The following is an 11,475-nucleotide window of genomic DNA, read 5'->3' on the forward strand; positions in this document are numbered from 1 at the left end:
ATAGAAATTAGAATATTTGTCAAAACCGCAAACCTGTACGCTGGGATACGCTCAATTCGGCTGACTTAAGAAATGTTTTACCGACTCCTGATCCATTTGCCTGAGTGCTCAAAACATGGAGAAAAAGAAAAATATGAGGAAACATGTCATCCAACATCACATTCCATTAAATTTGTTCAGTAGTATATGGCTAAAAATAACTGTCTGTTTTACCTTAAAGATGTTTGATACCAGGCAGTGGCACCTGAGATGGACTCGGACTGACATGCAACAGATTCAGGCAGACATGAGATCGGAGTTAAGACTTCATATTCAAGGCTTTCATGTGTGCCACTCCACATTTCTTCCCCAGTGTTGCAGGAGCTGATCGCTGTAATGTCTCTGCGAGCACCTCAGTGACAAAGTCCCGTTTTCACAACTCAGAGTCTGATGAAACGGGTAGCTCCAATGTGTGCGGGTAGCTCCAATGTGTGCAAAAATTCATACAGTCACTTCCCTTGACAGCTTGGGATCTGCGCTGTTCGTGAGCGCTGGCCACTTTTCCAGGGTGAGGAAACATTGTTCATGGGAGCGTTATCCCCTTGCTGGGGTACTGACCCTCTGGAGGTGAGGTCGTAGGTCGTATTGGGACTTCATTGCAGGATTTGGTGACTCGAAGCCAGGCTGGCTTGCTGATGCGAAACAGTCACATGCCCCAGTGTCCAGTATCTGTAGGTGTTTGAAAAGTTCTGACATGTCCACCTCAGCTATTTGGTCGTCTGGTCCTTTCCCCGTGTCTGCTGATTTGTCACAATGCCATCCAGGTTCATGCGCAGGAACAACAAATCTGGAATCAAATGAATAAAAAAAGCGTAGGAGGTGCCCCCCCCCCCTCTAATTAAATTAGAGACATTGCTTGGTGTAATCTGCCGCTTACTGTTACTCCCATCCTATGTTGTTTTCCAATAACTGTAATTTTACTAACTTTTAGTAATTAACAAACTCAAGCGTTGTGTTTCTCCCCACCTCTTGAGTCACAGGCAAATGGTGTATCAAATATTGTCCCAGCGAGTGTATCAGGAGTTAAGTTCATCTGCTGAAACACTGAAGAAGACACGCTGTCTAACAGTTTTTCTCCAAATAATCCACCCATAATGGACAGAGTTGTTTTAGGATCCACACCTATGTGTTTGATCCATCCTACTGATTTTCATCCGGTAAATGTTTAAAATCCCAGTCAAACTTAGGAAACTGCTAAAGTGTATTAAGAAAATGCTGTGTAACTACATCTATCAAGGAAGAAAGTACAAAAAAAAACACTAAAGTTACATTTAAAACGGCTCTAAAATCAGTTTTGTGCCTTTGTTTAGTACATTTTTAAGTCAAATTCTGCCAGCCACGATCGATCACCAGCAACTGATGTTGAAAAGTTTATTCACCAGGATTTGCACATTACCAAATGAACAAAGAAAAAAGATTCCTCAGGCCCTAAATTACTGTGTAACAAGGGCATCTACATTTTGTGGGACTATGAAAATGTGGTTACACACAATAAATACTTTGGGGACTGTCTTGCAATTACCCCACAATATTTCCCGTTCTACTAATTTCTACTGTTCTGTAATATCAGAATCTATAATAAAACGGTGCAAGCCATTAACATTGGTCATAGATTCCTCAATTTCAGCTGCTTCATTTGAGGATGACTTCAAAACTGACTCATGACTAAATGCAGGGTTAACAAAATCTGTCAAATCAGCCGCAATATCCTTTTGCCCACACTATTAAGGTACCGTTTAACCTTAACATAACTTTTTTTGTTCTGCTTACTCATGTTTTCCCAGGCCTGCAAATGAGCAAAAGCTGATAGGGTTTACTACTCCCTATTAATCAGCTAGATTGAAGTCTGACGGATTATATCTATTTATTTATTGATTTATTATAACTAGGGCTATCAAACAATAAAAACCTTTTAATCACATTTTAATTGCAAATTATATTTTATGTCTGAAAGTGTATACATTCATTAGGCATTTTAAAATGCTATTTTACAATAGATAATGCTAGTTAAAATTACACTAACAGAAGGCATCTTCCCTTTTTTGTTTTTTCCCAATTTATAATGCCTTAAACAGATGTTTAATGTTCTCCCAAACTTTCAACAACTTTTCCAAACTTCTAACCTCTTTCTAACTATTAGGCTACAGTTTAAAATAACAATTTTCTCCACAAACTCACCAAGATGCAGCTGGTCGTGCTCTCTCCAATGCAACTCACCCAATCAGCTTGCAGCCAACACCTCAAATGCTTTACTGCATTGAAAGTTCTCCTGCACTTCAACAAATATCATTAATGCACCTACCTTTTTTCCAATGATTTCCAAATTCCCCTTAGTTTTTTACCCATATTTTTACTTAACCAGATGCGCTCTGCCCCACAGCACTCCTCTCATCTTGGGGCCCACGCACGTGGAGAAATTCACACCATCCTGGAGACACGCAAACACACACAGAAAACCCACGCACAAACCCCCACTCTTTGCAGATCCGCAGGCCCCACCAGTTTCTCTTTTAGCACACTCACACAGCATGGATCCCAATCACAACCGAGACATTCAAAATATTAGACAATGCATAACAAACATAACATTTAAGACAGCTAGCGCATCACGGAGGGACCCTTGCCCCTTCCATAGTCGACAGAACATTTCACTTATTTTAATACCTCCTTAGTCTAACTGTCGTGCTCAGAACCCAGTTCTGACGCTAGAGAACAATCCAATTGTCCTCCTGGGGTCCCTTTTAATCCATTTCTCTTTTATAGCAGCTCACCATTTAAGGGTCTTGCTGTCCTAGCCTCAACTTAAAGATGGTACGTATCTTGGCAGTTCCTATCCCCTGCTTCTTTTTGAGTGTCCCTAATTCTCAAGAGGTAGCGCACACCTCAGGCCTAATATAACACCAGTTTCACAGTCTAGTTTTCGTGTGGCCAGTCCCCGGACATATTTTTTTTTGGCTTTATGTTATATCTTTTTTATTTTGTTTTATTGTATTTTTCGACAGCCTCACCACTTCAGGCAATTATTTGGACAGCTTACAGCCAATGAGGGGCTTACACGCAATTTCTTATTTCAGATATCTTAAATTGTAATTCTGACTAGTCATAATTATGTTCGAGACATCTTAAATTACAATTACGGATGTGTGATGCTTTCAATAATGAATCCGTTGACGTAAATTGAGATATCTTGAAAGGAATTTTGATTAGTCAAAATGTAATTGAAGATATCTTGAATTATTATTCTTCCTAGTCAGAATGTAAATAAAGATATCTTAACTTACCATTCCGGATAGTCAAAATGTAGTTTTGTCTAGTCAAAATGCATTTTAAGATATCTGGAATGTAATTACGGATAGTCAGACGAAACCGAATTTATGTTTAAACGGCTTGCCATAATTACGGATAGTCAGACGGAACCGAATTTGTTAAAACAGCTTGCCATAATTACGGATAGTCAGACGAAACAGAATTTATGTTAAAACGGCTTGCCATAGGCCGCATGCATACACACCTCCCCTCCTCCCCCAAAGCTGTTTTCATAAAGCTGCTCGCTTGTTTCTCTCGCAAGATCTGTCAACAGTGAATAACATCACAACGTGAAGAATACCTTAAAAAGAAGAAGAAATAAAAATAAACGCTGCTTGATTGGATCGCAAACAGGGATCTCTGACGTCATCCGGTGAACCCCAACTTATCGCCATGGATTCCATGCTGCGGACGGCCGTTGACGGAACGGCTTTGATGTCTGTGACGTATTGTAACAACCGTTGTGTATATCTCTTTAAGATACTACAGTCTCACTAGTGACGTCATATGTATGCGCCACTGTTTTTCTCTGTAGAGAGCGCGGGAGATATATACGCTAAACAGAGGCGGTCATGTTAGCACCCTATTTTTTTTGGTGACGTTTTAGGTTTTTGGGACTCTGCTCATGTCATGTTTGATACAATAGCAGCTGTTCAACCGGGCTTTGTAAGGTTGGTGAAGAGAGTTCATTAAAGGACAGCATTGAGGAATTTCCAGTACCAATGTGGTTGTGAGTTTTTTGAACGTCTTGACGAGCCTATGCCTCCTCTCCACCCTTCCACACAACCCAAACCCAGTATGTTCGATGCTCGAAAATTCCAGTTCGACTGTGAGTTCACAACACTTCGACGAGCCTTTAAAGACCTAAGTACACTTTGTTGCTTAATTTGCAACAAGTGTGCTACGTTCACACCTTTTACTGTAAGTGCAATAATTCAACAATCACAGGTGTCCTCATAGTTCATAGAAGAAAAATGGAATCTGGAAATCTGAAAATGAAAGAACTTCCCCACAGCATCTCAGTGAATCGCATACCTGGAGGTCTGCAGTCTATCAAAGGCTGTGCTGCACTCAGCTGCACAGAAATGAGGAAAACAAAGGGGAGACTTGGAACCTACAGTAGATACCGCAGAGGCAATGAGTGGATCAAAGAGGGAGAGCCCAAGTTACCCACCATCCCAGAAGTCTCTCAGATGGAGGAAATGTCGGCTGAACTTGACCATTTTGGATACAGCATCCAGAAAGAGATTGATGTAAACGATCCTTCAAAATCAAACACAGGCAAGGACACATCACAGGAGCCCAGTTTAGAGGACAAACGGCGAAATTATGTGGCAGACGTTATTAAGCGCGTTTTGTTGGAGGCGATTAAAAGATCAAATACACCATGCACTCCAGAAGAATTTATAAAGCTTTACAAGACAATCTATCTAATGCTCTGGCCTAGGGTTAAGAGCCAAAATTTTGATATTTGCCCAAAAGTCTGGGACAGATTTACAGATATGTTCTGTTTCCTGGAGCTTTGTGAAAATATCTTTAGTACAAAGGAAGATTGCCTGAGTAAGTTAGCCCTTTCAGCACCATGGATTGAAGAACCAATTGTGTCCTGTTTTGAGAAGTATCTGATATGTAGAAATAAACGAATCAAAACATATTTGGAGGTCAAATGTAAAAGTTTGAAGAATAAGTTACAAAGTTGGTGGCACAGCTTCAAATCCACATTTGAGCCTGAACCGATTCCCAGAGCTACCAGCAGCAGTGAGACACAACCTGAACCGATTCCCAGAGCTACCAGCAGCAGTGAGACACAGCCTGAACCGATTCCCAGAGCTACCAGCAGCAGTGAGACACATCCTGAACCGATTCCCAGAGCTACCAGCAACAATGAGACACAGCCTGAACCGATTCCCAGAGCTACCAGCAGCAGTGAGACACATCCTGAACCGATTCCCAGAGCTACCAGCAACAGTGAGACACAACCTGAACCGATTCCCAGAGCTACCAGCAACAGTGAGACACAACCTGAACCGATTCCCAGAGCTACCAGCAGCAGTGAGACACATCCTGAACCGATTCCCAGAGCTACCAGCAACAGTGTGACACAGCCTGAACCGATTCCCAGAGCTACCAGCAACAATGAGACACAACCTGAACCGATTCCCAGAGCTACCAGCAACAATGAGACACAGCCTGAACCGATTCCCAGAGCTACCAGCAACAATGAGACACAGCCTGAACCGATTCCCAGAGCCACCAGCAACAATGAGACACAGCCTGAACCGATTCCCAGAGCTACCAGCAACAATGAGACACAGCCTGAACCGATTCCCAGAGCTACCAGCAACAATGAGACACAGCCTGAACCGATTCCCAGAGCTACCAGCAACAATGAGACACATCCTGAACTGATTCCCAGAGCTACCAGCAACAATGAGACACAGCCTGAACCGATTCCCAGAGCTACCAGCAGCAGTGAGACACAGCCTGAACCGATTCCCAGAGCTACCAGCAGCAGTGAGACACAGCCTGAACCGATTCCCAGAGCTACCAGCAACAATGAGACACATCCTGAACTGATTCCCAGAGCTACCAGCAGCAGTGAGACACAGCCTGAACCGATTCCCAGAGCTACCAGCAGCAGTGCGAGACAGCCTGAACCGATTCCCAGAGCTACCAGCAGCAGTGAGACACATCCTGAACTGATTCCCAGAGCTACCAGCAACAATGAGACACAGCCTGAACCGATTCCCAGAGCTACCAGCAGCAGTGAGACACAGCCTGAACCGATTCCCAGAGCTACCAGCAGCAGTGAGACACAGCCTGAACCGATTCCCAGAGCTACCAGCAACAATGAGACACAGCCTGAACCGATTCCCAGAGCTACCAGCAGCAGCGTGAGACAGGCTGAACCGATTCCCAGAGCTACCAGCAGCATTGTGACACAACCTGAACCGATTCCCAGAGCTACCAGCAACAATGAGACACAGCCTGAACCGATTCCCAGAGCTACCAGCAACAATGAGACACAACCTGAACCGATTCCCAGAGCTACCAGCAGCAGGGCGACACATCCTGAACCGATTCCCAGAGCTACCAGCAACAATGAGACACAGCCTGAACCGATTCCCAGAGCTACCAGCAGCAGGGCGAGACAGCCTGAACCGATTCCCAGAGCTACCAGTAGCAGTGAGACACAACCTGAACTGATTCCCAGAGCTACCAGCAGCATTGTGATACAACCTGAACCGATTCCCAGAGCTACCAGCAGCAGGGCGAGACAGCCTGAACCGATTCCCAGAGCTACCAGCAACAATGAGACACATCCTGAACCGATTCCCAGAGCTACCAGCAACAATGAGACACAACCTGAACCGATTCCCAGAGCTACCAGCAACAATGAGACACAGCCTGAACCGATTCCCAGAGCTACCAGCAACAATGAGACACAGCCTGAACCGATTCCCAGAGCTACCAGCAACAATGAGACACAGCCTGAACCGATTCCCAGAGCTACCAGCAACAATGAGACACAACCTGAACCGATTCCCAGAGCTACCAGCAACAATGAGACACAGCCTGAACCGATTCCCAGAGCTACCAGCAACAATGAGACACAGCCTGAACCGATTCCCAGAGCTACCAGCAACAATGAGACACAGCCTGAACCGATTCCCAGAGCTACCAGCAACAATGAGACACAGCCTGAACCGATTCCCAGAGCTACCAGCAACAATGAGACACAGCCTGAACCGATTCCCAGAGCTACCAGCAGCAGTGAGACACAGCCTGAACCGATTCCCAGAGCTACCAGCAGCAGCGTGAGACAGGCTGAACCGATTCCCAGAGCTACCAGCAGCATTGTGACACAACCTGAACCGATTCCCAGAGCTACCAGCAACAATGAGACACAACCTGAACCGATTCCCAGAGCTACCAGCAACAATGAGACACAGCCTGAACCGATTCCCAGAGCTACCAGCAGCAGTGAGACACAACCTGAACCGATTCCCAGAGCTACCAGCAGCAGGGCGAGACAGCCTGAACCGATGCCTGCCGTAAATATCTAGAGGAAAATTCCTCAAGAAAATTTAAATAAACCTCTCTAAAGTCTTGTGTAATAGAACATCTGAAGAACCCCCTTAAGCAGCTTCAAATCATAGAAATTGAAAACAATATTAGTGTTTTGCTGGGTTTTATCTTATTGGGTCGTCTGACTTGATAAAGCGCTATAAAAGTACAAGGCATTTACCATCTGATATGTAAATACATTTTAAAAAGCTAAACTTCCAGAGGGATGCAGTTGTAAGTACTGGTGCTTTGCAGCAAACGGTTTCCCACCTTAAATCCTGGTTGGGACTCAGTCTGCATGTTCTCGTCCGTGGAAGTGTGGGTTCTCTGCAAGTGCTCCGCCTTTCCCAAACTCCAATTTGTTGTCATTTATTCGAATCAAAATTAAGCCAAAAAAACACTTTAAAGTGTAACTCTTTGCATAAGGTATTCAGCAAAAAATGTAACTTATTTAAACCAGGGCTTTGAACCGATTTTTTTCCCCCAATCGGTTCGTTCCGAACAGAAACGGAATTATAACGTTTCCGGTTATGAGTTCCACCAATAAATTGACGTTCCCGAACCGGTTAGAACAAAAAAATACTGTTCCCGGAACGGTTAATTTCGTTCCTGTCAGCTGTTTAATGCTATAGAATTATGTCACATCTTTTTCATCCAGCTTAAACCAAATGTAATTATATTAATAATAATAATAATAATAATAATAATAATAATAATAATAATAATAATAATAATAATAATAATAATTAAAAAGGACTACAACTGCACATTTATTTCAAATGTGCAGTTTATTGTTAAAACAACAAATTCCAACCTGCCATTTTTAAACAAACAACAAAAAAGATTTGTGACTGACATTAGGCCTAATGAGAGTAGGCTCAATTGCATAGGCTAAATTGCCACGATGCAAAAAATATGCCTAACAGCCAATAATAAATGAAAATAAAATATATCATGCAGTCACAAAAGCAGATTACTCCCCATATCTGACGTTAACCAAGAACACGTTAACCAAGAAAGATGGAAGTGCAAATGGGTCAGCCTACATTCCAAACTTTTTATTGAGGCGGATGAAAAGAATATCCTCCAGAATTTTGTCAATCAGGGACGACCTAAGCGGAGAAAGAATGAACTTTAAAGATGCGCGCTCCACGCTGACTTGGGTCACAGGGAGCGCTATGACGGACATTGCGAGTTTGTGCATATCTGCATGTGAAGCAGCCATGGACGCCCAATAACGAAGAACATTCTCGGTGCGCTTTAAACGTGCTTCTCTGCAATAGGCGTCTAACAACGATGCAATGGGTACTCGGCCCTTTTGTATGACAGTGGTTTGTCTATCTTTAGCCACCAGCAGCTTCTCAATTTCATCATCTTCATCTGAAGATGATGAACGCTCAGCTACGCTGTCTGTGTTGGGGGCGGCGGACAGGTTTTGGATCATGTCCCAAGTGCGGCACAGGTGTAATTTCGCCATGTCAGCCTGATTATCTGTCAAAAATAGCCTATACCTAGGGTCAACAAATAAAGCGGCCACAAATGCGTCATTTTCAAACAATGTATGTTGACGTGATTTCATGCACTGGACCAGTCGTTTGGCAAAGGGGCTGTCAATTTTGTCGGTTTCTAACACACACTTCAGCCACTGGCCGTAAAAGTCACCTGCGGTAAGCTGTTCTGATTGGATGCAATGGGTTGTAATTTTTGCAGGTTTCAACACATTGACTATATTTGAAATGGCCTGCCACTGGGGTTCACTTAAATGCAGCTCATTAACGGTAGGCGACATGTCATCACAAAACGATCTGAGCTCGCAAAGTCGTTCTAACATGTCGTGTGTGGAATGCCAGCGCGTGGGGCAGTCAACTATGGCCCTCCTGTGGCCCATTCTTTTAATAACGGCCACAACATTTGGAGTGCGCAACTTTTTAGCAACACGGCGTGCTTTACCAATGATGTTAGACACCCCCTTCTCTTTTAATGCATCATCTACTGCTAGTTGTAAAGTGTGTGCTGAACAACGCACACTGCACAAGATCTGTCCCTGAACTACAGAATCAATTTCAACATCAAGTTCTCTTCCCGTGTCGTCAGCTTCTGTGTCTGCATCAGTGTCCTCCTCATCATCATTGCCTGTCGCTTGCAGGTCGGACAATAGTTGCACTGCCGTACACTGTGATCGAGTACACCTGCTTCAGACTGATTTTATACTCTTCCAACACCTCCTGTACCACAGAAGATATATAGGAGGCCGTATGTCTTTCGCACAGTTCTCGAACAGCCAACGTCCGTAACACAATGTTTTCTCGTTCTGCATATTGCACATTAATCCCCAAAACAGAGCGATCCCTGCAAGTAGCACTGTCGATTTTCAGCAGGATAAGCCTGCCACTAAGCTCGTCTATCAGTTTTCTACTTTCGCTGTCAGCGAGTGTTGTGACCCTCTCACGAATGTTGGCTGAATTAATTGCGAAACCATTTCCAATTGCTTGTTGTAGTGGGTCAATTATTTTTCTAAAGCTAGTGTCTTCCATTAAGGAAAATGGTCTGCCTTCACTGTGACTAGCTCCAAACATGCATCTACGAGGGCCTCCGATGTAATGGGTACATGGAGCAATTTTGGCTTCTTCACAGTAACCTCATCTAAAGTTCTTTGACTTGTGTCAGGTCTTTTTTGTGTGGTAGCAGTAGAATTCGAAAACTTGTTGAACAGGTCCGGGTGACGCCTTTGTATATGCCTCTGCAAGTTCCCCCCATGGTTGCCCGCTATTTCGGCTCCACATCCCTCAACGTTGCACTTTGATTTGTTTGTTGCTGGGTCAAAGGAAAAATGTTGACGATTTGGATTTTCAGTATGTCTTCCCATCTACACAAATAGAAAATGTACCACAAATGAGAAAGATAATCCGTTTAGTGTGTTACCAAGAATAGCTAGCTATCTGTGCATTAGGCAAACAGAGGTGTTGGCGCCATTTAGCCAAATGTTCGCTAGTCCATCATTAACGTGGATTTGACAAATATAGCTATTGATATTGTGTTTGGAATGAGCGTTTTACTTAACGATGGATCATAATTTACCTCTTATTTAAGATGTGTAGCTCTAGTGGAGACACCGCTCTCTCTCCATTCAGTCAGCGAATGTGTGATGTGATGTCACACAGGAAGTGAACCTCAGCCGTCATGGTAACGTGCGCAGGAAAATAATTACTTTTTTTTTTAGATAATAGGGCTTGGTCGTCATGACGTATTACTTTGTGTGGCCGCCATATTGAAAGCCTACGCGGCTCCGCCCCCGCTACTCAGACTACTGCCTATGACTACCGCATACTGTACTCCCTCTCTCAGCCGTGTTTTAATTTGATTAATTTTACCGTAACTTCATTTCAACCATGGTAAACCGTTGCTGTGTTGTGGGCTGTAACAGCGCAACACATGATCGCCATGGGAAAAACATAGAAAATGGGTTAACTTTCCACCGCTTTCCTGCCTGGAGGCGCAACCACGGGAGAGACAGCAAGCGCAATGGAGTTGTCGGCTCGCTTGGATCGCGGCTTTAAGACTACCGATCATAACTTTCCACAGTATCCCGATGTCAATGAGAGTGTGTTCCCTCCACTTTCATTCTGGTAAGTTAAAGATGCACGGTTTTATTTAATAGCCTACAGTTTCTTTCCTTCAGCCGCGACACCACATACATGCACATAAATAATAAAACGGCAGCGGGAAAAGGCTCAAATACGTGAGAAACCCGGAGGGTTTAGGGAGGGCTGGCAGTTAACGTTACTAACTAAACATTTGAAACACATAGCAGCTCGTTAAAAGTACATTACATACGTGAGTGGTTGTTAGCACTAAGGGTTAGCAGGTGCCAGAGCCCGTCTGAGCACAGCTTACCTTTGTACGAATTACTCTGTTCCCACTGCTTGCTGGCTTTATGATCTGCAGCTCCTGAAGCTATCCATTCATAAACTGCACATGAGACTCCAAGGACTTGTAGCTTTGAAACTGTTCTGAAGTATAGGCGCTCACACCGCAAACAAGGTAGCCGAAGACGTCCGATAT

The sequence above is a fragment of the Fundulus heteroclitus genome, chromosome 1 (assembly GCF_011125445.2).
Source record: "Fundulus heteroclitus isolate FHET01 chromosome 1, MU-UCD_Fhet_4.1, whole genome shotgun sequence".
In the NCBI taxonomy this organism is placed as follows: Eukaryota; Metazoa; Chordata; class Actinopteri; order Cyprinodontiformes; family Fundulidae; genus Fundulus; species Fundulus heteroclitus.